The sequence below is a fragment of the Fringilla coelebs genome, assembly GCF_963513975.1.
Source record: "Fringilla coelebs genome assembly, chromosome: 5".
NCBI classification, from domain to species: domain Eukaryota; kingdom Metazoa; phylum Chordata; class Aves; order Passeriformes; family Fringillidae; genus Fringilla; species Fringilla coelebs.
In genome coordinates, this window is record NC_140033.1 from 51,366,706 (window position 1) to 51,379,067 (window position 12,362).

Below are 12,362 nucleotides of genomic sequence, written 5' to 3' on the forward strand. Positions count from 1 at the left end.
TGGAAACATCAACCCCCCTTTCCCCAAATATGTAAAAACAGTTAGCCCTTGGTATGGAGTTAAAGATAGCTGGTAAGGGATATAGTGACTGTTTTTTGTGATTACACTATTGTTTGTTTGCAAACTTGCTTAAAGAAGCCTCACCTCTCACTGTGCCACAATCTGAAATAAAATTAAGTCAAGCTTACTTTTCTAGGTTACAGGAGAACCTAAAAATAATGACCTGTGGCATTGCAGCCTGTTACAAGAGAACTATCTAATGGCCAATTCTGCAGTCTAGGCTGTGCCTGAGCTTATGCTGGGAATGATGGAGGAATGAAAGGCCTCTATAAAATAAATTTTAGCTGTGCTTTGCACCAACCAGACGGAAGAGTCATAAAGCTGAGCTTAAAATTTTTGTGTGAAGACAGTATTGGTCTGAAGTGTAAGTACAAACGTGGGATAAACTTGAAATGAGAACATTTTCTTTGTAATGCACATCAGAAACCTTCAGAAGAAGTTAAGGTGCTTCAAGATGAATCAGAGTGGAAGCTCCTTCAGCTCGTCACTCACTGCACTGCGCAACAACATTTTGAAATTTCTTCTTTTCTTTCATCAATTGCTCTCCAGATGGAAGTCGAGGATCTTCAATATTGTCTGGGGATGCTGAAGCTGTGACAGTCTGAGAAGCAGTTTTAACCAGCCTCCCAGTGATTCTCAAATCCTTATCATGTGCCTGGGCTGTGTACTGATCACTTGTACACAAGGGGGATAAATTGTTCTCCCAAGAAGTACTGGTCCTAAATAAGGCACATGGGTCTGTGTGCCCCTCACTCATTTTGGTGAGAAACCTAGGGAAGAGTTTGGTGGGTTCCAGTCATGATTTCAGAATGGGGGAATGTAAAAAAACCCAAAAAACCAACACCAAAACCTGTTTGTTCCTATGCAGGACGTAACAGTGTACTTACATAGAGAGAAGTAGAGAGATTATATCTGTGTATACCCCAGTCATAACTCATTTCTTTTCTTAACAGTACCAGCCAGGGAAGGCTATTGAGTATTGGTGCTGCACTTGGAGCACAGAAAGAATGGGATGTTTTACAGTCCTGGATTCAATTCACGGTTAAATGTCTCGGGTAATGGAAGCATTTACCACATCACTCGAGAGCATTCTATTGTCTGCTAGATTTCATAAGCAAGGAGTTTTCTCTTTTATTTAGTTGAGCTGCTTGCTTTTTCTGAAGAAATAAATGACCAAATAAAAACCAAATCTGAAAACCTTCCCCACTGAGTCTATTTCAGTTGTTGCTGTTTTCTTCACATTTTCCTCCTTAAAATGCATTACTTTTCAGTTGAAGGAATCTGAAGAAAAGATGATTATTACCAAGAAATTTGCAAATTAGCACAGCTCAAAACACCCCCACAGCAATGTTCTAGTAAAATAAGTGAGGCTGGGCCAAAACCTCTATATATTTATTTGGATAATTCTATATTTGGATTTAGCAATCCTATTACTGAGCTAAAATTTAGGGCTCTTCAGACACATTTGTCCTGGAAACAGCACTGGTAAATTACAAGCTCTGGTAGGTGGGAGGATGGGGACAGTGTCTAAGATCTAACAAGGAGAAAAGTAACAGACATTCTTCCATTTCTATTAAGTGCATTTGCATATTTTCAGCACATTCAACAAATGAATAGTTCTGTGCTTGGACAAAATTAGTGGCTGAAGAAAAGCAAAATGCACCAAATCTGGTGTGTGGGATATTGCAGTGCTATTATGCAAATTGGTGCTATGTCTTCAGCAGGAGTTTTCAGTTCAATTTAGATCTACTCCAAAGGAGGAGAAGAGTGTGTTTTAGTCAGACCACTGGGATGAGACTGTGCATGGAAAAACTCCCATATAAACAAAGATTGAAACATCAATAAAAAGATGGAGAAGGGATGAAAAATGTACACCATGTAAGGTAGAGTGCAGATGTGACCACTAATCACTGAGGATTTTTTGTGAAACAAGGAGAAAGGAGAGCTTAGTGGAGAGGGAAATGACTGGTAAAATGAAGCTTTGTGCTATGACAAAAGGAGGCAGTGGAAATCCCTGCTCTCAGGTTTCTTGGAGTACAGAAGCACAATTTTAAATAAGGCTGGAAATTTCTGTGTTAATTCTAGTGTAATTACTGTAGTTGAAAATACACTTTTTATTTAAATGCTTCCATTCTGGAAAGCAGAGCCCTGCCACATTCCAGAACAGAAGGCAAATTTGAATTCTGAGAACCTGTCAAGAAATGCTTATGGGAGACAAATGATCAAATAAATGTCAAATGCATCATTTCTTAAATGTTCCTGCTCTGGTCATTGCTAGCAGTCATGTCTCTCAGCACTCTCTTTTGGGCTGGACGTGGATCTACACAACCTTATGTTCATTATGTGCTGAAGGCATCCAGCACTGTGTTTTTCACCGTGTTCCTCTCTTTCCCGCAGGTATGTTCACAGTTTATGTCTGTATTATTCTGCACTGCTAAGCTAGTGCTGCCTGCCAAGATTTACAGCATCTTCCCTTATGCTCAAATGGTTATAAAAATCACTAGATGGCAGCAGTGCCATTTCTGGGCTCCTGTTGCCCCGAACTCCTGGTCTCAGCTTGTGCTCTGTGGTGCTCCTTGCAGCCAGTTCCCAGCTTTGCAGGGTATGCAAGGGCAGCTATACCTACCGAGAAAATACTTGCCTCTTCTTCAGCAAGAGACTTGTGTTCTCCATTTGGTGCCTTCACAAAGGCTGGGTTTTAATGGGTGATTCCCTATTTTTTATTTAGATTCCTTATTTTTCTCTGAAATGGCCCTAATTTGTAGTTTGCAGACACTGGTATATACGCATGCTAATGGCTGTGTTGTTATGATATGTTATATGCTGTGTTGTTATGTCATGTGCTTCTAAGGTAGTGCAGGGTAACTAACTGAGCTTTGGCTGGGAGCAGAGAATATCCCTGGAACCAACAGAGGTTCATTCCATGGCTCAGGTGTGAAACTGGAGAACAGGAATTTGTTAATGGCACTGTTTGTCGTTGTTGCGCTGTTGCAGTTGGCTTTGCTCAACAAAATGCTAAAAGCAAAGTGCTAAGAGGAGAGAAATACACTGGAGAATTAAAAATCAGAATCATTTTGGTCTTGAACAATCCTCAAGTTTCCCAATTCAGGAATTTCCTGGGAAAAAGAATCATTCCAGTCAGCTCCCCAGCTACAACCATTAGACCCTGAGGCTCTGTAGCAGTGTGATGAATGGGTGCACAGCCTGGCTGGTGGTGTCAGTTGTTTTGATTGCTTTTCAAAGAAATCTCACCAAACTTAAGCAGACTCCAGGATCCCTTCAGATGTCAGTGTCAAAACCAGGAGAAAATTTCCTCTGATGGTCACAATCTGGGTTCAGTAGCTCCTTCCCTGTCTGCTTCAATGACAAGCTGAACTCTGGGGCAGGGGCAAGAAGGAAAGGTTATTGTGATTGTTCTGGCTTGCTTTTTTTTTAACAGATCCTCCCCCCACTCCCCTCCCTCAACCAAAAACCAACCCACACTTTTATTCCTCATAAAAAAGCTCTCTTCAATGGAGTTTTAGGTCTGGAAATGGACCAAGGCAACTGTGTGCAAATGTACTGGGAAGGACATGGCTCTTGGCTCTTGTCACAGATTTTAAGATCACCTTCACCAAATTCTCACAAAATAAAAAAAGTGCTGCTGTGCTCTGCGAAAAGGCAGGTGGGGGTTTCAAAACTGAGGGTCATCAAACATAATTCCAGATAGAGATTCTTTCAAGGTCACCTCCTCTGTAATTTATGAAAGTACTGATTTTTTTTTAATTGATACTAGGGGTTGGTGCATCTGGAAACTCTCACAAGGTTAAGAGCTTAATTCTTATTTCCACAAGTTCTTATTACTATTTGGTGGTGGAAAGAATCCTCCAAACTGGTGCTAATCCATGCATTTCTGAGGCCTTCTTTACACAGCCAGAGTTATGGAAAGGTAAGTAGAAAAGAAAAATAGACCATTTTATGTGTTTGCACACCCAAATGCACATTTTGGGCTACAAATTTTCACTTTCTCATTCTCCCTCCTACTTCACTTGCTCCATGCTGTCCTTCAGCAGGGGTTGGAGTTTTGAAATGGATTTAAAACAAAAATACTTGCTCTGTTTTATTATGAGCATATTTCAAGGGGAAAATGGATTGTATTTTTATTGGATGGAATGCATTCAATTGCAGCAACTTTTATTATTTTCAAGCAAAGTTTTGTTATTCAAACAAAAGCCTAAGTGGCACCTACTATGCCAACTCTAAACATTTTTCTACAGCTCATTTTTAAATTAGCCTTTAGGATTTACTTGACTAAATCAAGCCTCAGGAAAGAGAAGCTTGCAGGGGAGAAATCACTGCATTAGAGGTGATAAAATGAGAAATGAGAGAGACGAACATCAGTGCAAACTCATCAGCATTAGAATAAACTCAGAAATAGACATTCTACATTTCCATAATGCTGTCAGCTCCCACTACAGAGACAGGGATCTATTACTTCTGTTTATACTGCTGCTAACTTAATTTATAGCAATTTATTGTATAAAAGTAGACAGTAACTTGACTGGCTGGGAAAAAAATCCCCTTTGTGCTGAAAATAAAAATGATAATGCACATAATAGATTTCTGAAAGTAATTTGAATGGCCGGTTGAAACACAAGGTGAGTTAGATATATTTTTAGTAAATCTCAGCACGAATTCCCTACTTTCAAATGCACATTTGCAGATGGATCGATAAAGGGCGGACATGGGACATTTACTTTGTAAGATTGGATGGGCCCAGGTTATTCACCACTTGCAGGCTTCTTTATTTTGCTGTGGCTGCATGGGGAGGGTGAAGCAAGAGCAGGAATGGGCACAGTGCCCCCAGGGCTGAAATCAGGTGCCTATTCATGATCAGCTTTGTGAGAAAAGTATCTGACACAGCCTTGTCCCAGAAAAAATGGGCAGTTCATATCATTTCTGTCCAAATGGTGGAGAGGATAAGAAACACCAAGCTTTCCACAGCTTTCAGTCTAAGGAAGTATCTGTAAGATATTTTTCAGGCAGACACATGTATGCTCTGATTTTGCTCCAAACCAGCTGGCACAAGCCCCAAAACTGGAGTCTTTTGTTAATGCCTGTGCCTCATTTCAGTGTCTCAGCTCGGACGTAGCCCTGTGCTCACCACCACTGCTCCATGTTGGGTCTGGAGCTGATGGCATCCGGTCAGATTGGCTCCAGAGCAAGGTGACATTGGTTTGCCATAAGTCCATCACCTAGAGGTGATGGGATTTCAGCCCTCTGTTAAAGCCCGTGGCCTGACCCTGTCAGACCTGTCCTGCTCTCAAGCAGTGGTCCCTGGTCTCTTCATTCCCTGAGCAGGAGTCTGGGCCTCCTCTGTAGCAAACAAGCCTCTTGGAGAGAAGCTGGCTCTTCTTAAATGCCTTTCAGGCCCCCTTAGAATAGTTCATGAGTCTCTAGGGGTGCATAAACCAGAGACAGAAAAGCATGGCTCGGGCAAGTCTAAGGGATATAATCATCAGCCTGCAGGTAAACATGTGCTTAAATGTTTTGCTGATCAGAGACAAACTGCTGAACCGGGGCCTTGAGAGCTGCCTTGCCACCACAGTTACTCCCTTTTGACAAGAAGTTGATCTTCAAACTGAGGTGGAATGCTTTTCTGTTGCAGCATAACCTGGTTTTGCAGGGAAAAGGAAGGAGAGGATAGGATTGGCAATAGTTTATGGCAATCTGTGCTCAGAATTAAAATATATGGGAGCAAAACTAGAAGTACTGTTACTGCTGTGCAGATACTACCAGGTTTGAATAAAACAGGGGATGAGGTAGCTGAGAACTGAGTTGCATGGACCAAGCCACAAAAGGAGAAGTGTAACACAGAAACAGCCAGGTTTGGCACATCTAATAAGAACTTTGGTGGAGAGAGGCATGAGGAGTTTGCACAATGTCAGCTTTCTGTCTCCAGAGAGTGCTGGTCCAGAAAAATCTCACATCTCAGGACACTGTCATGAGCAAAAAAGAAGCCCCTATCACATTTGGCACCACAGTGATCCCGCTGTCTCAGTGGCATTCCCAGTGGCATTCCCAGCGTTTCCAGGATTAACAGTTGTGTTTGCCCTCAAGTGGATGTCATTTCAGAGCTGCAAGGACTCCAATGATGGCCTGTGTTTCTCAGTCCAGCTCTTTCCATGTCTTCCATAATCTGGAGGCTTCCAGTGTGCTTTCCCCTGAGCAGCTGCAGGTTGTCACCACATCCTCACCTCCCACAGCTGTGGAAATTTCTGGGGTTTGTGCTGCTGTGGAGGATCAGCCTGGGAGAGGACTGGCTGAGTCCCCTCCCAAACAGCCTTTGCATGGACTCCCTCCAGCACGGCACCTCACCTGGCATACACAGAGCACCCAGGGGAGCCCCATCTGAAAGGCCAAGCTCTCAGGCTGGGACCTCCTGCTTTGCCTTTGTCAGTGCCTCAGGGTCAAATCAGTGGCTGAACTACTTTGTTGATGCCTGTGCTGTTTCAGTTGTGAGCTTTGTACAAATAGTTGTTGACAAAACAAAGCTGGACTATGGTCAAAAGTCAAAATAGTTCTCTCTGCTTCAGGCCCTGGACCCCTTCATTTGTGGCTAGTGGAGGCTTATCCAGCTTCTAGCCACAAACTTTTCCTGCTGCAGGACTATGCTGTGTTATATCTCCCTGCCCCACTCAAAGGGAAAAGAGGAGCCAAGGGAAGTGCTGAATTTAGAATGGCTTTTGATTTAATGTTTCAAAGCTTTACAAAATACTCAGGCAGGGGTCTGTGTAGACTCCTCATTCTAACTGAAATTTTAGGTTAAGAAAAACAAGCTGTTGATTCATTGACTCAGGTCTTTAGTTCTGCAAACCAGCAGGGAATTGATTTATAAAAGGTGAGAGTCTAGGACAGTCTGGAAGCCCACATCATGAGTAAGCATACAAAAAGATTTATAAGAGTGCAAAAGGATAATGCTTCTGGTCCTTATTGTTTTTTTGCTGCTTAAATACCACAGTAGGTGTCAGAGGTTTAATAACTTTGAGGATCTGCCATCTTGCACATCATTGAAAACCTCCTAATGGGGTTAAAAGAGCACAGACAAATTTTCTGAAGTTTGGCGTACGTCAGCACCTGTTACAGTCTCTCCAAATTCATACAGTCAAGCAGACAACACTGGCAAGGGCAAGAGCATTGTGGGAAGGAAGGGAAATGTCGCAAAGTGTGGAAAAAGGTGACGGGTCTAAGACATGGTGCCATATGAAGCAGGATGCCAGGCTGGTTGTTGGAACAGGGAACTAGACAGAGGGTGAGGACTGACACTGAAGTAGTGAGCATTGAAGTGCGAAGCCACACACATGTCAAGCTGAAATCTTCTCACTGTACAGGATGTACCAACACAAAAAAAAAAACATTGTCTATGATTTCAAGCCTGATTGCTGCTCCTTGAGGGTCTCAGCATAACAGTTTATTATTGATGTGAAAGCAAGAGCTTCCTAGTTAATTAAAGATTTGAACTTTAAAAGCTTTGATCATAGGCATGATTTGTGCTCACTTCAGACCAACTTACTTAACGTATAGAATAGCTCATGACAGCATTTTTGATAGTAAACATTTACAAATCATTTTCTGACCACACATCAGAAAGAAGTTAAGAGTCAGTTTGCAGTGCAATGTAATGCATCCAAGTGCAACACACCACACTACTCAGCCACTCTGCAGCTTATAAACATTGCACATTGCATTCGAATAGCTGCACTGTCAGGTCTGCAGAACTCCATGAAGTTTGCCTTCAGTTGCCATCCTGTTCTGAAAAGCAGGCTCTAAAAAGCTCATTTTGTGGTTCTGTGTTTATTCAATTGTTCTAATCCTTGTCAGATCATAGGGGTTAAAAGAAATCGTAGAATCATAGTGGTTTGTGTTAGAAGGGACCTTAAAGCTCATCTCATTCCAACCTCCCTGCCATGGGCAGGGACACCTTCCACTAGACCAGGTTGTTTAAAGCCCTATCCAACCTGGCCTTGAACACCTCCCGGGATGCAGCATTCACTGTTTCTCTGGACAGCCTATTCCACTGCCTCACCACCCTCACAGTAATTTATTCCTAGTATCTAATCTATTTGTTCCCTTTCAATTTAAAGACATTAGCCCTTGTCCTACCTCTACATGACCCTGTAAAAAGTCCCTCTTCGGCTCTCTTGTAGCACCCTCTTACAAGTGTGATAAACTCTTCCAAGAGCCTTTTCTTCTCCAGGCTGAACACCCCCAACTCTCTCAGCCCATCTTCAGAGGAGCAGTGCTCCATCCCTCTGATCACCTTTGGCCTTCTCTGGACTTGCTCCAACAGGTACATGTTCCTTCTCACACTGGGTGCCCCAGAGCTGGATGCAGCACTGCTGGTGGGATCTCACCAGAGCAGAACAGAGGGGCAGAATCCCCTCCCTTGCCCTGCTGCCACACTGTTCTGGATGTGGCCCAAGATAAGGTTGGCTTTCTTGGGCTGCAAGTGCACATTGTAATGAAAGGATGCTTCCTTCTATTCAAGGAAGCTGCCTTTTTCCTTCTGTTTCTCAGCTCAAGATGGGTTCAGAGAAGAAAGATAGATTGTCCTTCCATGTCAACTCAAAGAGGATAACTGATACATGAAAGATTTCATCTCATGTTTTCCACCATGTTTGAGCAGCCCTTGTTTTCTCACCTGATAGCACTGTTGCTGGAGCTTCCACCCTGGTATTTGCTTTTTACAGAAGCCAGCTTTACCTTCCCTGCCTAGCATCATCTAGGCTGAGTTGCATTTCAAGGTAAGGCAGATCCTAGGTCAGGTGTGGTGTGGCCTCCTTCTTTTGGTGTCTGTTCTCAAAGGTCTGTCCAGCCTTAGACTCCTGGGCATGGATAAAAAGCACCATCAGACACCAAAGGGTGCACATCTGCTCGTGTGTGCATGAATCAACATTCCTGGCTAACAGATGAGAGGGAAGCCAAATGAAGTGAGACGTGGGATATTGAACACATCTGTCAGAAACATCTGTCCGAAAAGCTGAGCACAGTTTCACTGCTGTGCAGTGCTCATTCCTTTTCAGTAGTTACTGACTGGGCCTTCTAGGTCTTATTTAGCTCTCCTAGATAGCTGACTCCTACCTGTCCTCCTTTCTTTCCCCTCCTTTTGTGGAGGTTTTCCTCTTGTTTCAGCAGGCAGGCACAGATGAACTTTGGCCCTACTGTCAACAGAGGGCTTTCCAGGAGGCAAGGGACAGAAGGGACCTGGCAGGAGGAAAGGTGCTGTGAGGTCCAGCACAGCCCAATGTCCTTTTTGTACTTTTTGGGGTGATAAGTTCACCTCAAGGTCTTATAGTTGGGGTATGCTCAGGTGTCTCTTCCTTATGGATCCTCTAATCTCTGAGTGTTGAGCTCACTCTTGAATGATTTTTTTTCAGCTGTGCTATTCAGGTATTCACCACACAGACAGCTTTTGTTCACTGACTGGTTGGGACGTAAAAGTCTCAGACCCTCTTTGTCCAGCCTGGCTGGACTCACAATCAGCCTCTTCAGAAGCCACTCATGGGAAGGGAGAAGGACTGGAACCTGATAGTTTTATTAGAATTTTTTTTTTAATTAACTTTGTTTCTGTGGGAAAGCAAGGTAACAAGTACACATCCAGTGAGTTTCCCACCATCTAAGAAGATGACTTATAATACTTATGCATCTGGTTTCTTCTGACATGCCTGTGGGTCTCATGATCTGCTCTGACAGTCTTCTAGGAAATGCTGATAATTAGCAATCTTGGCTTTTCCCAACATGCTTGTTTGTTTTCTTCCTAATCCACTCTACAGCCAAGACAAGATATCATGTGGGGTCCTATCTACACTATCTTAACAGCAACAATTACCCTTCCTGCTTTAATTAACAGTGAGCTTGACTTTCCTTTCTAAAATCAGAGGATGAATTTTCCTTACCTGTAGCTGTGCAGCTTTCTCTGACTTGGAGATCAGACAGGTGCATGACAGGAAGCATCCAGCTTCTTTCAGGTCTCCCACAGGTATCACCACGGGGAGAGTCTCTCCCTTGCTTTTTCTGAGAATAAACTGCTCAAATCCCTCCATAATCTCTAAGGGAGAGGAATTAACTCACACATAAACACTGCCTTCAGATACAAGCTGCTTATCTGAGAGCTGAGCAGGGCTTTGTACGGGAGCCCCTTAGGAGGCATTCCATCACAGGCTTCCCTTCCAAAGCAAGCAGTCAGATGGTGAGCCCCCCAGCAAGAGACAGTGATACAGCTTAAACTACCCTGCTTAGCCCCCTCAGCATCTCCAGGCCGTTGGCATTGCTCTGACACAGGGAGTCCCTGACCTTGCTGTGCTGCTCACACCCACAGGCTTGAAGGCCAGGTGGGGCTGGAGGACCGCTGCCTTCGCCAGCATCCCCAGCTGCATGTGCTTGAGTTTTGGTAGTGGTGCTCCCTGGCCCCCCTGCTGGCTGTGCAGTCCATAAATGGCCCTTGATGACCTACATTGTTGTCCTTGGGCCCTGACAGTGCCCTTATCCCTGGGAGTGGCTGTAGATTAGCAGATTAGTAGCAACATAGGAAGAGGGAAATCACCTGGGAAGTAACAGTCATAAAGCAAAATAGTTATCCTCTCACTCAAGGACTGTTTAGAGGAAGGTGAGAACAAAAGATAGTTTCTTCCTTTTATATCATTGCAAGAGAAACAGGGAAAAGAGAGCCTCTGTTCTGCCTAAGCATCCAGAGGGAGAAACGGATGTTGCAGGAGCAGAAGTGGAAATTGTGTCCTTCCCCATCCCTATTCACTGATAAGAATCAAAAAGAGGGAGGGGATTCAGTGCCTGGAGAGGAGACTGATGGTGGCCCAAAAGGTACTGAAAACCTGCTGGGAGCCTGTAAGAGGCAGAGGAGGAAAGGAGTGAATAGCTGATGACGAGGGGAACTAATGAGACCTGGGTCAAGCCACTCCAACTGAAATTTTTTCTGTGGTTGGGGCATTTAAAAGGTTTCCTATCCATATGGACTGTCTGGAGTCTAATGAGCTGTGAGTTCAGCTAGCAGACTTTCCATAATTTAGGACATGTAGACTATGTCCTCTACACAGACATCCTCTTTTTTTCTAAGAAACCTTTAATTTATGCCTGTTATTCCAGTTAAAATCAGCTGAAATTGCCCAATGAAGTCAGGGGAGTGAGGAAAAGAAAGGCAGACAACTGAACAGACAGACACATGTGCATTAGCTCATCTGCACAAAGCATAATTGTTTGAATCCCATTTCTCTAGAAAAAAATCTGATTTTTCAGCAAGTGGAAGACCATGGGAGCCTTGGGGACATGAAGGACTGTGCAAATGGGATGCTCAGTTTTTATTGTCCAACTCCCATCACTTTTCTAGAGAAGGAGAAATGCCACATATGATGCCTGAAATCTTCAGCCAGAATGTACCTCCAGCTTCTCTCCTGCAATTATTTTCTCTATGGAAGAAAATGGTTCTCATGCTTTCTTCTCCTTTTTTTTTTTTCCCATAAACATCATGAAATCATTATTTGAAAAGAGGGAAAGAGGGAGAGATTAATTAAGGAGCTTGTATTCCAGTTTGAGGCTTTCACTGGTAATCAGAAACTGCTTGAGTTGTGCTTTCAGGGGTTTGTAATATGAACAAAATCTCTGGATAAGGAGACAGGCTGTAATTAATTTCTCTCTTCAGGGCAATTACAGATATAAATAGTAAAACAAAGACAGACAAACATCAGCAGAGCTGCCCACGTTGTATGTACTCCATTGTAATGTGGCTCAATAGCAGATTATTTTCTACTCAAGGTGAATGATTCACAGCAAGAAAAGAATATGGCACAGGATTTCTAGGATTTCTAGCCTTTGCTAGTGCACACCTGATAATCATCACTTCAGCCACTTCTCCAAGTGGAAAAGAAACCAAGCAAAGGAAAGAAACCCAGCATAGAAAATAAACTTCTTCTTCCCATTCCATCCCTGCACTATCCTGTCCTCTCGAGAGCTGGCAGCAGAAACCAGTTAAGCTGGGGTAGTTTGAGCATGAGTGCAATAGTATTGTGGGCAGCAGGAAGCCTTAGCAAGATGAAAGGGAAGGATTGGCAGAAGCCTCTAGCTGCTTTTCAGCCTCTCAGGTTTCATGGAAAAAAATAAGTACCTGGCTGCCAGGGCTCTGCAGCAAATTTGGAAAGAAAGTACTGGCCTTGCAGCATTGAAGAAGTTTGCAGAGAGCTGCAGGAGCAGCTGTGGTGTGTGAATAGCATTGGTTTGTTTTGGTTTGTTTCCTCACAGCCACCGCTGACACT